At 45.3% G+C, this 18,352-nt stretch overlaps 1 long non-coding RNA gene across 5 annotated transcripts in view; it reads right to left on the bottom strand.

The window, feature by feature from the left end:
* LOC116994301 overlaps window positions 1-18,352 on the bottom strand; it is a 144,477-nt gene that overhangs the window by 31,873 nt on the left and 94,252 nt on the right. For 4 of the 5 annotated variants that reach the window (XR_004417448.1, XR_006162949.1, XR_006162947.1 and 1 more), the window contains exon 3: window positions 17,207-17,288. The exons of the other annotated variant lie outside the window; for it this stretch is intronic. This is a non-coding gene — a long non-coding RNA (uncharacterized LOC116994301). The remainder of the gene's footprint in view (window positions 1-17,206; window positions 17,289-18,352) is intronic. 5 annotated transcript variants of the gene reach the window in all.

Below are 18,352 nucleotides of genomic sequence, written 5' to 3'. Positions count from 1 at the left end.
ATACCAATATCCTTGGGATTCAGGTAAAGCCAGGTCTTTCCTCATCCCCCTCCAAACAGAGCATGCCATGGTTTGGAGCTTCTCACCTGGACTCACAGATATGAGCCAGTCGGGCAGAGAGGCACCTGGGGCATGCAGATCCACGCTCAGCTTTTTATTTCCACATCTATGAGCAAGTTTTACATCAAAATTTCCACTCATAATAAACCTCCAAACTCTGATTAAACTGGTTCTTAAAAACAACAACAAAAACCCAAACAAGCAAAAAACAAACAACAGAAGAGGAAAAACTACTTGGCTTTGATCTGCTTCTTTTTCATTAAATACATCTTTTAGCATTTCCTTAAAGTCTCCTCCCAAGGAAGCAATCACAAAACCCATTAAGGTTATTTTTATACCATGGTGAGAACAGTGAATTACCCTCCTGATGTAGCTCCTGTGTGGGTAAGTGACACAGGCAAGCCTAGGTCTGCATGTCCCAAACTCCTGCTGGCTTTTGCTGCTTTTGAAGGCAGCAAAATGCTGTTCCAGCCATGGCTGGGGTGGGTTTCATCCCACACCTTTTCCCTCAGCAGCTCAATCCCTCACCAGAGGATTGCCTTGCTCAGCAACAGGTCAGGCCAGCAAAATCCCTCACTTCCAGGCTCCCTGAGTACCAGGGATGGGGGACAAACCACCTCTGGCTTTCTCTGCAGCCACATTACATTAATGAACAGCACTGCATAAAAAATTACTGCTGCAACTAAATCCTTTCAAAGTCATGATGCTTTTAGACATGTCCCTCCAGTCTGCCACCCTCTGTCACACACAAACAGGAAAAGGCAAAGGAAGACCCAAAATTCAGGGTAAATTTGGTTTTCTCTGAGGCAACTATTTGTGAATCAGCACAGGACAGTCTGCTTACTTTTGGATGCACTTTTGAGGCAGCTGACTGGACAGAGAGGGAGAGAGAGAGAGAGAACATCAGCAGATCAGCCAGAAACAGGTTTTCCACTGGTACCTGTTGCTGCAGGAGAATTCACAGCTGGGTCAGAGGGGTGAGAGGATGGAACACGCCTGTCCAGTTAACATAAATAGTTACACTAAGCACATACATTTCGTGCCATCCCGCTGCCCTCGGCACCGCCAGGAATGTTAAGGAGGTGGAAGGCAGGGCGGTGTCCAGAGCTCATGGAAACGCCTCCAAGGAACAGCCTGGGGGGAAGATTTTACTTTTTCAGAGTGGCTGGTCCTCAGCACTGCGGTGTGACAGAGCAGGGGTCCCACTCGGGGGGAATGAGCTGAGGATGCTGAGCTGAGGATGCTGAGCTGAGGATGCTGAGCTCTCATCTCTGTGCTCCAACAGAAAGGTTCTGCCTTTTGGGTGACTTCTGTTCAGCAGCCCCCAGCCACAACAAAAACTTTGCAAACTCCTTGGTACGGAGCTATAACCTGTAACCCGGGCCGAGGTTTTATCAGCCGTGAGATCAGAGGGGGAGCAGCACTTGTAGTACATGAATGGCCAGCTCAGCTGCTCGGAGAAAGGAGCTGATTCACGCTGCAACGCTGGCTCTTACACAGATAATAAACTAGACTGGCCTTTCTCCTGACATCACACTTCAATCAAAAACTTTCTCGCAAAATGTCACTTTCAAAGTTGCAGCTTTAAAAAAGAAAAAAAAAAAAAAAAAAAAAAAAAGAAAAAAAGAAAAAAATAAAGAAAAGTCTTTATAAAAAATTCATGGCCACAATGATCTGATAATGCAGCTTTCTGATACCAGCAGATGTTTTGTCTAACATGTTCCCTGAAGCTGTACTCTGTGCCTTCATATCTTTCATTTCCAGTTGCTATCTGCTGACTGTGGGATGTCATGCACGTACCCTATAGCGATGCGCAGCCATCGCAGCTCACACCGCCGCGCGTAATGAGCTGCACAAGATGCTTGTCGCAATAACTCCGCACTTCCCCGACCATATGGAACACAACACTCCAAAGCCCACAGACACTTTTTTTTATTACAGTTCAGATCCTTAAAACATAATCTGTGTGATGTCTAGTGAATGTACGTGAAGAGCTGCTGAAAACAAAGTTAACACTTGTTCACATCATCTGTTACAAATGTCCAATTTGGGACAATAAATTTCCTCGGAACCTGTTCTTTTGCTGACTCGTTGCTTTATCTTTTTTCTCTTTCTCTCACGTCGTTTTTTTTATGAACTATGCATATGTATTAAATGGGATTTGTTGTCCCTAGATACCAATTTGCATAAAGTGCAAGCCATCATTGGTTGGAGAGAAGCAAATTACTTCTCCAGCAAGATCACACTTCTTTTTTTTTCTTCTTTTTTTCTTTTTTTTTTTTTAATTTTAACAAACCGCAGGCAGAGGCTGTTAACAGCACTTAGCCAGATATGTGAAGTATCACTTTTCTCAAAAGCAGCTTGATCAATGAGCCAAAAAAAAAAAAAGAAAGGAAGGGAAGGTATTATTCAGTTAAGTACAATGCAGAAATGTCCCAAGACTGAAGCTGTTCACCTGTAACTCAAGCTGCCTGATTCCCAGTAAAACACCATCCTGGCATGGCTTAGCACAGGGGACACAAAGCAGAACAGCCTGACTAAGCAAAGCTCTCAGGGTCACCATCCCATCTTCCCAGTGTCCCGTGTGCTCCAAGAGCCCCAAGGGTGCTGGTTCTTTCACAGGTTGCAGAAGCCCTTCCTGCTCCTCCACATCCCACACATTTATACACATTTATGTTGGACTCTCCTGCAGGGCTGTGCAAACACAGGTTTGAAACACCTGTCCAATGCCCTCCCCTCATTTCCCTGGCTCCCTGGCACAGGGATGCTCCACAGGATGGCAGCTGCCATCCTAGCAGGCCTTGGACAAGGACAGTGTCCTTGTTTTCCTTCTGCTCTTCACTGCACACACCTGGGACACGCTGGCAAGAGCCTGGGCTTGTAGAACGTGACAGATTCCCAGTTCAGAGCAGCATTGCAGGAGCCCTCTTCTCCTGGGGACCAAGAGAGGAGGGGATTTCACAAATTCTTCAGGAAGCAGATTACCTAAGCAAAGCTGTGGGGCACAGGATGATGTACAAGAGCACCACTACTAAAAGGATGTGCAAGCCAGGAGCCAGGCTCAGTTAAAAAGTGTGAGAGAATAAAATCACCAGAGGGAACAAATCAGCAAAGGACACTGAGCTGCAAAGTTTCCAGCTAAGTCTGAACTTCCCAAGAATTTAGTGTGGGGGTGCTGGGGAGGAGGAAAACTCTTCTAACATAATAATTCTTCTACTGAGCTCTCTAAAAATGACTGCAGATATGTCTCTCCCTAAACACTGGCTCAGAATTCAATCCCAAATCCATCAATGGGATGTGTTTGGATTATGTTACTTCTTGCATTTAAAGGACAGATGATACTCTCTTAAGAATGGTTCCTGGGATCACACAGAACATTGGTAATAGATTACAGACACAGGACAGGTGATCTGGGCACTGAGGGTGACTTGAGGTGTCTCTGAGGGAGCTGTGGGTGCCAAAAGAACAAATGAGGACCCAGCGTGTGCAAATTCTCAAGAGAGAGTCTGTATTTCCTCACTACCTTTAGCATCTATCCAAAGACACACAAATACCCACAGATTTTATGCTGTGTGATGATTTGAAGGTGGAAAAAATAGTTTCTGTCTGCAAAAAATATTGGCAACTTCCTGCAGTTCTTGCAAAAAGGCTAAAATGCCACAATTTCACACATCTCTGCTATTAACGTGTGCTGCTTTGCTTCCATGTTTATATTTGTCACATTTAAAAGGAATAAAATAGATTTTAAAAGAAGATCCTGACTCCCAAATGAGCGCAAAAGCACAAAGAAGTCATGCAAAGATTATTGAGAAAAACTCACAAGAGGGAATTAAGTGGAGGCTTTGAAAATGGGGCTTTTTTCACAACCAAAGTCACTGTCACTGTTAACCACCAGAATCGCTGTGGGACCTGCAGAAATCCTGCTTGGGCCACTCCCTCAGATGGAGAGAAGTGTGGGGACCTTGTCTCTAAGCCTGCTGCAGGAAAGGCAGGAAGGATCCCCAGCTTCCCAGGCTCCTCTCACTGCAAAGCCCAGAACTCACCTGGAAGCACAAAGGCTCTGTGGGTGCCCCAGTGCAGGAGCAGCCACAGCCCAGCCCAGCCCTCTGGATTGGATGTAGCCAAAGGAATCAAAGCTGAGCTGAGCCCAGCCTGTGAGACCCAGAGCTTAGTAACATGCAGTCATGGGCTCCCACTGCAGCAATTCCATAAACCCAGCCTTGCAAAGAGGAGTAGCAAAAAAAAAAAAGTGTTTTTCTCCTTCCTTATCTGTACCCACTCCATTTTACCTAAGGCTCCCTATTAGCTCAGCTGGTGATGTCACTTACTCCACTGGAACCTGTTATCATGGCAGATTCCTCACAGGATTTTCTGTTTTGCCAGCACTGCTCTTTGTGCAATGTTGTATTTCATTCCATTAGATAAAGGGTTAAGGAATTCAGGTTTTACCCATATAGACTAAGTTATACTCCCTGTGGGTTGCTGGCTTCCCATTGGCTGGAACAATGACCTTGGAAACAGACAAAAATGATGCATTGTTGCAATAAATATTATAGCTTGCACCTGTTTCTAATTAAGTCTGCCAAACAATTTCAGAGATACTGAAAAGAGAAATGTGTTGGCTTCTAATCGGGTGTTCTTTGCTGTTTGATCTGGATTTTTCAGCCCCCCACATGACCTCGCCTTCTTGGTTCTTGTTTTTCTTTTTCTTTTCAGACTTGTAGAAAGCACGAGATTGAAAGAAAGCTTCTGAAAGAGGAACATCTCTGCCTAAAATCAATTGTAACTAAAAACCTGAAAATTGATGGATTTTCACCAGGCTGAAAGCAGTTTATGGCAAGATACCTGAGAAATAGTATGGTTCTTGGTTTCATAGGTCTGCTCTGGCCTTCTCCTTTTCCTTCACCTTCTCCTCTCGCTTCTTTTAAACTTCAAAACTCAAAACAATCCCTGTTAGCACTCGGGACCAGGATCACTGGGAAGAGCTGGAGGTTTTTGCAGCTGGACTTCAAGATGTTTGAGAAATAGCTGAGGAAGGATTTTCCTGCTAACACTCACCAAGGAAATGCAAAGTGGTCACTTTGCCACTTAAGGACACCTTGGGAAGACTCTGGCAGTCCTTGCTGTTTGTGCCTGCCCTGAGATCCAGCTCCATGGAAAAATGCAATCATGTGGCAAATGCTGCCTCTTCTCCTTAACAGAAGAAGTAAGGAAATAAGGAATTATCTCTATCATCTCCCTTTTCAAAGGGGACTGGAAGCCAGAGCTCAGCCAACACTTCTGGCTGTCAGTGACAGAAGCTGCCCAGTCCCTTTGTCCCTGTGGGGTCCCTTTCCTCACGCTGGGATAAGCATTTGTGCATCTGTATTTTGGAACTGATTGAGGAACTTATCCATCTGAAAACTAATCCAGGGAGAAAAAAAACCACAAACAACAGAGTTTTTATTTCAGCCACATCAAGTTCCTGATTTTGGTTTGCAGGCATCCTGCAGGGCAGGACTGAGCAGCCAGGACAGAGGGAATGCAGTGCAGGAATTTTGGATGGAATTACACAAAATCACGTTGTGACCTCAAAAAGACAACGTGGATCTCCAGAACCCACAGATGCCTCTGTCTGATGGAAATGCCACCAACCTGCCGGCCAGCAGAGGTTTGCTGCCTGGGCACCCTGCTGAGAGCCACACAAGGGCTCTTGTGTGGGCAGGGATCTCAGAAGTATCTGCATGGGGAATTAACTGAGCTGAGCCTCTGTCCAGCCAAAAATGAATTATCTGGGGGTGGAGGCTTCAGGGGGATTATTTCAGCAGCCATGCTAATGAAGGTGAGATCAGACAGGTTAAAAATAAGCATAGACACAGGGAAGGTGTGGGAAGGTGTGGGAGGTATGGGAAGGTGTGGGAAGGTGTGGGAGGGTGGGAAGGTGGGAAGGTGTGGGAAGGTGTGGGAAGGTGTGGGAAGGTGTGGGAAGGGGGGAAGGGAAGGGAAGGGAAGGGAAGGGAAGGGAAGGGAAGGGAAGGGAAGGGAAGGGAAGGGAAGGGAAGGGAAGGGAAGGGAAGGGAAGGGAAGGGAAGGGAAGGGAAGGGAAGGGAAGGGAAGGGTACAGCTCAGCCTGTGTGGTGGGGTGATGCACTCATCAGGATTATGGAAGTTTTTTCCAGGAGGAGAGACAGAGCTACACAGATATTTTGCAGGGTTAGCACATCTTCCTCTCTCTGATACACTTTCTCTTTTTCTCTTTTCCCTCAGTGGCAGGTAATAAAATGCCTGCTGGTACCCCCCATGACTGGAGGTACCCGGAGTGGTTCAGCCCATCGTGAGTGCTGTGCCAATCATTTAACAATTCCCACAGCTGCCTTTGTGAGAAGCCTCTCTCTTAAGCCTCTGGTTTAAGAATTTAGAGTAATCATGTAAAAATGATACCCTGTGCTCTATGATCCGCTGAATCTCACTAATGCCGGATCCCAGAAGAGGGCTTATTAATGAAAAGATGCAATGCCTCTCTCTCTGCTCATGTTTCACATGAATATCTCTCATGGATTCGGCAGTAAAGCGCACTGCTGATAAAGTGAGTATAATGAACCTCCGTGCTCCAGGAGAATGGAATCTCGCACTGATGAAGTGGTTACCTGCTCCACTTCCCAGCACAATGGCAGGCTCCAGAGGCACGGGGAGCACCTGGCTGCTGCGGGAATAGTGGGGCAGCACTGCCAGCTCCCAAATCCAGACTCTGCTCTGCCATCGATGCCTTTGGCTGTGTGAAGAGATCAGGAGTTAGGAAGGGAGGAGTTCCTAATTAGCTGAGAGAAATGAAATTATGTTTTACTAAGTCACTGAGTCAACAGACAAAAGGAGGGTTTTAAAGGGACAGCAGCACCTTGAGGCTACTCTGTGTCCTTCCAACATCACACAGGAGTCAAAAACCCCACTGGCTCTCGACACTTCAACAGCTTTCCAGCAAGGACGAGCATCAAGTGTTCTGCAAACAGCAGGATCCTGTTTCCAGCCCCTGACATCTCACTAATTTTCAAGAAGTCACTGAAAATTCTTTCAAGTAGTGCATCTGTCCTGAAGCTCCTCTGCTAACAGCAGTGGGTTCTGCCATCGAGAATTTCAAATTGTTACAAATCCTTTTGCTGTAGCTGCTTGAAAACAAACAAACAAAGCAACTCCCACACTAACAAGAAGTAAGGTGGACTCCATGTCTATCCATGGGAAAAGGAAGTATGTGACTACCCAGAAAGCACTGTGAGGCAAAGAAAAGGAAAGGTAAAACACTGTAGGCAGCAGGGCAATCAGGCGTTATATTTCTCTGAGGCTACCTGTGATTTATGATTTCTATTAAAGGGAACACATGCCTTACAAATTACCCCTAATCTTAGCATCAGTGGGATGGTATAGGACAAGAAGCAAGAGTCTGGAAGGTGTCACTGGAGTATCCCAAAACAACCACAGAGGCCAGCGTTGAGTCCAACCACCAGCCTGTACCTGCTCAGTGCATCTCTGATACCTGGCCCACCTTTGCAGAGCCTGCCCCATGCAGCCAAATCCAAACTTCCAAAACCTTCTGAACGTGGAAAACTATGACAGAGATCACAGCACTGAAGAGTGAACCCAATCCCATCTCAAACCCTACTTGTCATCCTCTGCACATCACCAACCCATGGAGAAGAGAGCCTTGTCCCTCACTTTGAGGGGATTCTCTGCTTACAGAGAGCTCAGCAGAGCCTTAAAGCAAGAATTGCATTTTGCAGGAGCACCTTGGGCACAACTCCCTGTATTATTCATTGCTAAATGCCCCATGTGTTGTCTTTAGAGAGGGAGGCAGCCACACCACCTTTCTGTGTGTGCTTTCCTCCCTTGGCTTTTACATTTCTTCCACACGCAGAATGTACTTAACTCGCTACTTATTGAATGAAGGATTAGTATTATTTTCCTTCCTCCAGTGAACTTTGTTTCACTTCATCCTGCATACATTTGGCTGGGCTGTGTTTTCCTGCCAGCACACCACTGTTCAGCAAACTCCTGTGCTTAAGGCCAGCCAGCTAACACAGTGATTCCTTTTTACTCCCGAGGAGTGTTTCCGTAATCACGGCTGTGCTGGGGGATGAATGACAGCTTACACCAAGAAGCACAAAACACACTTCCAGAAGCTTTGCTGAGCTGGGACAGAGCTAAAGCGGCTTCAAACTGCCAAGACATCTGAGCCATCCAGAGGAAGGCACGTTTGGAAACAGAGCCTGCTCCTTAGCTCCTCTGCTAGCACAGACACTGACCAAGGACTGGGAAGGGAGCAACTTCCCCATCCTCTCTTTTCTGTGCTGTCGTATCTCACGTTGAGCTAGACTGTGAGGAAAAATTAATATAAAACTAATAGGCAACAAATTTGCAATGGCTCTGTATTTAGAGTCTCTTTTTGTTGTTGTTGTGATTAATATTGGTTATGTTGCAAGGAGAAAAGAAGGCTTTCTTTCCAGCTCTTGGAAAACCAAGTTGGAAGTTCCTGTTCACATCACTGCAGCAATGCAGACTTCCCTGGTGGAAGTGTTTTCTTTTTCTGGTGGAATTATACCTCAAGTCCTGCTAGGTAGCTCCTCTCTTTGTTCCTATGAGCCAAGATCACACTATGCCATGCTCATAATATAACCTCGCACTAAAAAGGAGATTACAAAGGGGGCAAAATGCCCTCGAGGGTTCCCCTTTATCAGAACCTTCCCTGTCAGTTTGCCTTCTCATTTCCTGAGCTCTTGTCTGATTATTAGTGTACTGACAGAATAAAAATAACCTCATATTCCTACATGAATCATAAATAAAACCCTTTTATTTCATCAAAGAGGTTGGCAGGTTTATAGTCCTTTGCAATGCATGCACGATGTGAATGACATACCTTTAATTTTGCTGACAAGCTTGTCGGGGTCCTAATGAAAAAGAGTGAAAAGTGGGTGACTTCTCTAAAGGTTTAGCAGTTGCTTTTTGGTGAGGATATATATTTCACCTTGCCACTGTAATCAAGGAGCCAACTGATCTTGGTAATGAACTCTTCTATTACAGTCCACTCCTAAGTCTTCAGGAATGCCTCAGCATCAATACCACAGTGATTATTGCTGATATTACACATTAAAGCAACCTGGGGGGAATAAAATGGGGGAAAGGGGGAAGAAAACCTGAGCAGCATCTGTGGTAGAGCTATAGGGTGCATCAGCAATGATCACATTCCAGATTTTGGCCATTCTAGTTTTATATAAAATCACCATTCCCACCTGGATGTTGGCAGTACATATCTCCCCTTCCATTTGTTCAAGCGGACACTTTGCTTTTAGAAACCATTATCAAGAATGGTACTGGGTAACTTGGGACAGCCCCATCAAAAAGGAGGGAATACTTCACAGTATTCCTTTTGGTGTCTCTGACAAACAGGTTTCCTGATAAAGGTTGCACAAAGAAAGAAGGGTCCAGGTACACAAAAACAGGCACAGCACAAACAATCAGAAATCTTCCTATTCCGACTCTTGCATGGAGTTAAAAGGTTAATTGCTCTCAAAGAGAGAGGCAAACAGTTAAAAATATATGTATTTTAGTAGTATTGAGAGTTCTTTCCCTTCTTCAACACATCCTTTTTATTTCTCCTTTCTTTTTTCTGTCTCCTATTTTGCTCCTATTTTGTAGAAGTCAGGAAGAACACAGAGCCCCATGTTTGCTTTCTGACCACAAACAAACCATCAAAGCCACAACCATTTTCCCTTTCATAAAAAGATTCCTGCTTTTTTTGGAAGTGTTCTCAGGTCTTCACTCAATAATTCTGAAAGAAATTCAGGGAATATGACAGCTTTAATTGTCTCTTGGAGCTTATCCTTTTTTTTTCGTGGCAATTCCTGTCTTTAGCAACACCTCATCAGAGAAAGTTTGGGATTTGGCAAGTTATACTGCATGATTGATGGTCTTTTTTGATTCTTATTTTTTTTGTTTTGGTGGGGATTTAGAGGTGGGGATGCTGAGAGAGAAAATGAGAGGGACATAACTAAGGTCATCTGAGTAGAGGGGCTGTGTGTGCAGGATTGTGCATACACAGGGAGGTGGGGCAGAAAAAGGGAAAATAATATGGACATTGGTTTCCAGATTGCTGTCCTGACAGGATTTTACAAGATTCCAGAGCTGCACTTTTAATTTTCATTACTTTCCATCTTCCTTTGATAAACTCAAGAGCAGTATCTAATTTTATTAGGAGTTTTCATCAAATATGGCTATCTTCCTTCCTCCAGGGATTCCCTAGCCACAAAAACATCAGGTTCTGTGAAACATTAGCTAATCCCAGTTAGAGTTACTTGACCCTATCAAGCTAAGAAATAAATTTTACTCTTCATGAGAGTCCTACTGTTTACACTCCAGACAAAATTCTTAGATCTCAAAGTTTTCAGAGGAAAAACATATTTCATAATGCCAGAAAACTGGCCTTAAAGACCTGGGCCATAGAGGCCTGAAACTGTTTCTTGTTTCAGATTAAACGCACTGACAGACTTCCTCCTAACTGTGCCTGACACCAGGGCCTGATTTTCTTGGCATGAAATCCCAATGGGTAAGGGCAGGAGCCTCATCCAGTCCCACATTGCTCCCTCTGGCCCTCAGCTTCCCCCTGAGGCTGCTCACAGAGGGAGCTGGTGAGAATCAAAGCCCTTTTCCCTGCCCAGGGCTGAACAAAGTCCTCAGCAGGAGCTCAGGGTTTGGTGAACCTTTCAGAGTGAGGGTTTGGTGGGGAGTGACTGCTCCAGCAGGAACCAGCACAACCCCAATGCTTTGGAAAACAGAGGACCAGCCAGCCTGGCTGTACTGCTGTCACTGTTCAGCTGTTTGCACTGTAGAGTCTTGCTAGAAAAGGTTAAGAAAAGACCATATACTCCATAATTATCAGTTTGTTATCACTATTAATAATACTTTATAGTACTTACATGCTACTTTTCATCTTCAAAGCACTTTGCCAATATTAATTAATCCTCAGTCTGCCTATGGGGTAAGCAAGCTGCTCCCAGAGCTGAGGCACAGGATCAGCTGATGTTCCCAAGTCCAGAGGGTCAGGATAGTCTTGCACATCCTGCTCTGATGCCCAAAATATTTAAAATTGGTGTTTCCCCTCCTCTTAGATGGAGTGGTGAACTGCACCACTTTTGTTGTACATGAAATACTTTCTTAAAATGCTGGCTTGAGCTGACAACTGCAATTCCAGCAGCTTGGACAAGGCTGCAGCTTTTTCCCTTCCCACCTAATTCTGCATTGATGGGAGAGGTGGGCAATTACTGCCAGCTGATTAAAGGTCTAGGATCATGGAGGAGTTCTAAACTACTCCCCAAGCCTTGCTTTGTATGGAGAACTCTGTGTACACAAAAGTGATCAGAGTCACAGCCTAAAGAAAATTTCTTTAAGGATCTACCAGGCCACCACCACTGAGACATCACCAAAGCAAGAGTTTCACTGAAAGCAGCCAGTATTTGTGAGGATGATTAGCCTAATCTTTGGGTTTTCTTCACTTGTGGGTTTGGGTTTGTTTCCTTTCTAAACAACTTCCAACACTTTCAGTGCTAACAGTGAAGGAAGGTTTAGAGGGAAAGACAGGCCCATGATGTGGTTTTATTTGTCCATGCTTCTTTGAGTTGGTAAATCACACTGCATTGCTTTATTGAGTGTCCCTTTAGGAGTATATTGGAAAAAATTCTATCTGCCACAATTAATAGAGTGCCTAGTGCATCACACGGCACAGCCCCGGCGTCGGAGCTCGGCATTCTCCGGGAGCCCTTTGGTCCCACACTGGATGCCAGAAAGGATAGTGGCTGTGACATGTGATACAACTGCTGATAAATGATGGTGATAATGCACAACAAAAAGGCTAATGAGTTCTCCCCAACACCACGCTACTTTCATGAAATGAATGTGATGATGGCCCTATTTGCTACTTTTTTTCCTTTTTTTTTTTGGACTACTGAGTTACTTATCCCTGTACCTGCATGTTGGTTTTATCTTGTCTGCACAATGCCATGGAGAGACAGCAAAATTAATGTCAGCATCTGCCTTCACTTTTAAACTATAAAAGAGCCTTTGAAGGTAGAGTAAACCAAAGAGGCCAGTAACTAATTATAACCCATTGTACTGGACTTTGGGAATAATGAATAGAAGCTATTCCCCGTGCGCTCAGCAGAGACAGTGGTGCCTTTGTGGTGAGGGAGATCCCTTCACTGGACCAGAGAGAGGAGAAATGGGATTGTTAATGTATGTAAGAGGCAGGAGGATTTCTATGGTGCTATTTCACTGCAGAGGCAGAAGGGAGCAGAGCCAATCATGGGAAGCGTGAAGGTGTGAAGGCACAAAGATGGAGAGTTGATTAAAAGCACCGTGGGGAGCGCGGGCGAACAAATCAATGGTAATGATGGAATTATGCCCGAGCGGAACCCAACAGTCTGCGCTGTCCTGGGGACTCGGAGCTGGGGATTAAATGCTGCAGGAGCAGAGCACTCAGGGATGGGCTGATCGATGGCATGGGCTCTGCTGCACAGCAGGGTGAGCTCTGGGGGGCAATGCCCCAGCCCAGCACAGGCACCTCTGCGCCAGGAGGTGAGAGGGCGGGATCCTGCCCTGGGTGCCGGAGCAGCGGGGTCGGGATGCCCATGCCTGGACTGGGGGAGAGGAAGCACGAGGAAAGAAATTATAAAAGATGAGGGGAGGGGCACTGAGGATGCTCAGGGAGGCAGGGGAGCGAAGCCACAAGATCCTGGTACTGCAGGGACACCAATGGCACTGGGGACACGAGCAGGGCAGCCGGGCAGGGGCTCAGGCACCAGCAGGAGCTGAGGGAGCACAGATCAGAGCTGGCTGCAAAGGCTCTGAGAGAAAGGCCTGGAGCAGCCTGCAGGGAGGGAAGAGAGGAGTGGAGCAGCTGCCAAGATCAATGTAGGCCTGGCTGGGGCTGAGGCTGCCTGCCCTCCCTGAGCTTGCCCTGCTGGCTCTGACACCTCTGCAAGCAGAATTACACAAACACAGCCACAGTTCCCTTCTCCTTTGCTCCTTTCAGGATTCTCTGCTGGCTTGAGGCATGCATCTTTATGCACATAAATATCCCAGAAGCCCCAACCCCTACAGCAGAGTCACCAATCCCACCTGGATTTGTGGTTGGTGACCTCAGGAGAGAGGATCTGGGGACTGCCTGCCTGCCCCAAGTTGGTCACACAGTGTTGCCAGAGGGGCATTGAATTGTGAAGAATGAGCCTAGGATAGAAGCTGTCAGGATAGAGGTCTGTCCATAAGGGACTGTGCCAGAAATTCTCTCTCCGACGGCGTCAGCCAGACCAGCCCAGAGCTGGCTGCAAGGGCAGTGCTGCCCACGTGAGAAATGCAAAGGACACTTTGACCTCAGGTTCTGCATGACAGGAGATCCTCCCACACCACACAGCCAGAGCCAGACCTTTAGCAAAACAAGGGCCATCATGCCTGGCCTTCTGGCACGAACTCACCATGAAATAAGTGAAAGCTAAACATTTTCAAAGTCAAATATTTGCCCAGTGGTGAAACAGGCCACTGCAGGCAGAGAGAAGCTGTTCCTAGGTGGCCTCACCCTGAGTAGATCCTGCAGGACTGCTCTGGTGGTCTCAGTTAAGAGACCTTCAGATCACTGGAGTCTACTTGTGCTCAGGCCAGCTGGGGAGGAGAGAGCCAATTTTAGTCATCCAGAGTCTCCAGAAATAAAATTCTTGAAAGGAAAAGACAAAGACTCACAAGTAGAAAACGCACAGATTCTTTCCAAATGGTCTTAATGAAGACTATTTAAATATGGAGAGTTAAAATATCCCATATGTTAGCTCCCTTATGGATCTCTTATACAGACCCAAGCCTGAGCACAAACCAATAAACCCCTTATCGAGAGAGGAGCTACCAAAGAGCAGCAATCTGGTGTTTGGCTGCTTCTTTGCTTTTTCCTAATAATAGTGTGTGAAAAGCCTAAAAGGAAAGTATAAGGCTCAGAACTGGGCTTGGGCCCATGCCCCTGAACAGGCCCAATCCTTCACTCTTGAAAGCAGCAAGCACCAGAAAGTGGAGAGAGAGACCTAGACACAATATGAAAATATGAAATGTAAATACAACACATTCCAGCACAGACCCATCGCTGAAACAAGCCCTAGAGCAAAGCTCTCTCTTCCTGTGGGTGACAATGCAAAGGACTTCAGCATAATGGTATTTACTCAGTTAAATGAGAGCTGCAATGCTCTTCAGCCTTGGAAACAAAACTTGAGCTATTTAAGTGTCCCTTTTTCAGACCTGAGCCTTTATTTGCACGTGGCTGTTGACTTCAGCAGGAGTCACCACTGCCAGCAAAGGCTCTGCTCTGAGAGCCTCCTCAGTAGGAGAAATGGAATGGAAAAAACCCTCTTGCTTCAGCTCAGCAGAACCCAGAGCAAGGAAGAACAGACTTAGATACAAAGAGAAGCCACTTCACCATCTTTTACTTCCTTATCCCTCAGCAAACTGGGGCAAAACATATTCATCCTCTTGAAGATCTCTGAATTATTATTGTTAGGTAGAGTTGTACTAAAGGGTGATGCTAGCACAGTAACATGCTCAGTACAGAGCATTTTTTTGCACATGAGGGAAGTTTTAATGAGCACCTTTTCCCTTGCCTCTGTACCAGTCAGAATCACCTACCTGATTGAAATGGATTTTGCTACTTGTTTCTTAAAATGTGTCTTCTTAAACTTTCAAGAGAGTATGAAGCTTAAGTTAAGCTCTCATGGTCCTGTTCCTTCTAAACTCAACTCCAAAAGTTGACCTCTATCAGGATGAAATTTTCTTCAAAAATATGATGTGGTAATTTCATTTCTAAAGAAGACTACACAAGTGTCTTCATATATGGAAGGTACTTGGGAAAAAAACCAAGTTTTTGTAGATCCAGCAACTTGAGAAGATAGGAGTGAGTGAACAGCTAATCATTCTGTCTCCACTGACAGGCAGGGAAGGAGTTAATTATCTGCTTCTTTTCACTAATTCTCTTGCAGAGCTCGGTTGTGCATATTAAATGTCTAAGTTTTCCGATTTAAAGAAAAACTTGATCTCAATTTGGCTACATATTAGAAGTGCCATTCCCTGTTGTCCTACCTAGCACTGTTAATTGCATACATTTAGCCCTCTATTGGAGAATAATTTAGCTTCAGATTGAAAAGAAACAGCCCTGGCCTTGGTTTTTTTGGCATACAAGACTCCAGTATGACTCTGTTTTCTAAGCAGACATTAATGATTCTAAAACTAATATTCATTGTTTGAAGAGGCATAGCAGCCTTGGCATTTACTTAACCTTTTGTCTCATGTATGAGACTGAGTCAGCCTAAATCCTTTTCTTAATTAATATCTATTCTTTTTTTTTTCTGTCCAACATTATTTATTAAACAATTTGCATGCAACAATTAAGAGTTGAGAGATTAGAAAAAAACCCACTGTAGGAGCAAGCTCACTTGGTACAGCAACAACCATCAAACTGGTTCTCCAGCTCAAACAAAGCTCTGAGCAGGGATGAGAGGGCAACAGGGAGTGAGGAAGGTCAGGTAAAAAGAAAAAGAAATCTAAAACCAAGTCCTACCATTCACCTCTTAGCCCTAACATTAAGCTATTCCCTACTAAAAAAGAAATAATTCTAGAGGGAAAGAGATAAAATATTAGTGTAAAAGCATAAAACCCTGGGATTTGACACCTCCAGTGAATGTCAGTGATGACAGTTATGGTTGTGAATAAAGTGCAATCACTGAAACTGTTTGCTTATTGCTGTGGTAGAAATAAATTATTTCAGCTTCCTGTCGTGCCTCACAGGACAGCATTGCCTGCTCCACATGAGCCACCCCAAGTGAGCTCTCTGCTCTCCAGCCTCTTTGTTTCTGTGTGAATCCTTGCACTCCTATGATCACATCTACAGTGCTGAGTGTGCCACAAAAGAGCCTTAGGAATGTTGGGATCTATGTGGAGGTTTGGCAAGGACACCTTTAGCAATGGCAATTGAACCATTCTGGGTGGCATGATGAGCTGTGTGACATTAACAGAGCAGGATGGCAGCTGCACATACACGGAATTCACCTGGAACAGAGGCTCCAGCATCTCTCCTCCCCTTCTCCCAGCACTTGCTTTGTGGAGTCACAGATACTGTGCTCAGGGGACTGTCTGCAAGACCAGAGCTGAATCACCTTTTAGACCCTACCAGGGCTGGATGACAAACCAGACCTACAGGAAAAACTCAACACTTTCCCAAAAACCACTGGTGTGGTAACATGAGCTGCATTCTGCACCCATCACCCCACAGGAACAGGATTCATTGGCATCAAAGTCATCCTAAATCCTCTATTAGCCAACCCAATGCTCTTGTTATCTGCTTTCTGAAAGGCTTTAGGAGATCCCTGGGCACCACACATGAACCAGCAGAGTGAACCCTCCCACCCTGTGACAAGGTCAAGACTTGCCTGGGGTGAAGACACAGTGAAGGAAAAAAATGAGACCAATGCTTAGAAACTGTCCTGAGAGCTGAACTGCCCCCCTGCCTCTGTCTCAGTGCTCCCAAGAGAAGCACTCCAGGGATCCACATGTGTCATTTCCTCCACAACCACCTCACCACTGTGACACTGCTTTAAATATTATTTCAGACGCAGAGTTCAGCAGGCAATTTCAGGGCATGAACTTCGGCAGCAGGTTTTAAATCCAAATGCACGTCTATAAACCCAACATATTAATAAACTTAACAGTTTCAATAAGACATCAACATTTGCATGCATCTTCCTACTTGTTATGTGCAGTACTACATTTTTTAATGTTTCTTGGATGCTGGCCAGAGAGTCTGAGTCCCTAGTTAGTTCAGCTATTACTTTTCTGCCACAATAGATCTGGGTCTTGGCCAAGTACTGGACTCATACTGCATACAAAAACATAAAATTCTCTCCCTTATCTGTTGATAGTCTTCACTTCCCAGGGAAGGGAGAAAAAATGGCATAAATAAGACAAATAAGTAAATACATAAAAATTCAACACTAACTGTAGTAGAAGTATTTTTAGCATTTTTTTAACACTACATGTAATCAAAAGATTTCCTTATGTATTATATTGCTTTAGTCTCCCAAGAGTCTAATTCATGACTATTCACCTGAACAGGAGAGGAAGATCTCTTCTTTAAATCCCTCTTGGAGCTCCTCAGGCTTTCCACAAGAGTGAGCAAGTTACCTGACCTGAAATAAAACAGGGGAGGAAGAGGCTTCAGTACCATCCTTCCTTTTTCAGTGTTTCTCAGCCTATGGACTATGGAGGGGTTTAAAGAGGCCATGAAGGGTTAGAGGCGGCCTCTGTTTTACATTTGACCTTTTATCCCTTACTCCGAGCCTCTGGTGCCTTCAAGAGGAAGACGGATGAACACAGAGGAGATGCCTTTTGAAAGAGCTTTGAAAACATTGTCCAGCACAGCTCTGGTGGCAGGGCAGTGAATGTTGCCTTTTATTGTGGGTTTAAGGTGGCAAACTCACACTCAGATTAACAAAGAGTCAGGAAAAAGGAGCGGCTGACGCAAGGATCACGGCTGTGGCTTTCCAGCCACGTTAATCCCCAGCAGCCTGAGCCGCCCCTCAAAGGGCTGGGCCTGCTGGGAAGGTTTTTGCCCACTTGAAGATCTGCATTTTATCAGAGAATGAGGAGGATACAACTTTCCCTGACCCTAAAATGCCCCTCGGTGCTGCTGGGCACACGGAATCCCGGCACTCCTCGGAGCAGGACAATGGGAAGGGTGTTCCTGTCCTTGGAGACCACAGAACCACCACGGAACCCGAGCAAGGACGAGTGGGCAAGGCCAGGAGCAGCAGGGAAGGCATCTCCCCTTCCCCTGGGCTGCTGCCAGAATCCCATCCATCCAGTCCACACAGAGCACTTTTGCTGTCAGTGCAACACTGATCCCAGCAGTCCGCTGGGCTGGCTTGGAAAATATTCCTAATATAATCCAGGTAGCTGACAAGGAATAGAACACATGGTTCCTGTGCTTTCTGCTAGAGCTGTGTGAGTGGTTTTTTTCTGTTCATTTGCCCAAATAAAGCATCAGTGCCTTAATTTCCGTTGTTTCAGAAATTAGGTCCTCTTGAAGAATGAAGGGATGCTGTGTTCGAGAGGGTAGCGTTTTTATGAAGACACGCAATTAAAGGAAGCCATTAAAGACACTTGTAAAAATGATTTCAGATTTTTATATATGATGACTAACTAACTTCTTATTGCTCTTCTTGGTCAGAGATTAATGGGAATTTCTTAAAGG

The sequence above is a fragment of the Catharus ustulatus genome, chromosome 3, assembly GCF_009819885.2.
Source record: "Catharus ustulatus isolate bCatUst1 chromosome 3, bCatUst1.pri.v2, whole genome shotgun sequence".
Classification (NCBI taxonomy): domain Eukaryota; kingdom Metazoa; phylum Chordata; class Aves; order Passeriformes; family Turdidae; genus Catharus; species Catharus ustulatus.
Note: the sequence above shows the minus strand (reverse complement) of the source record. Positions and strands in the feature narration are given on the sequence as shown.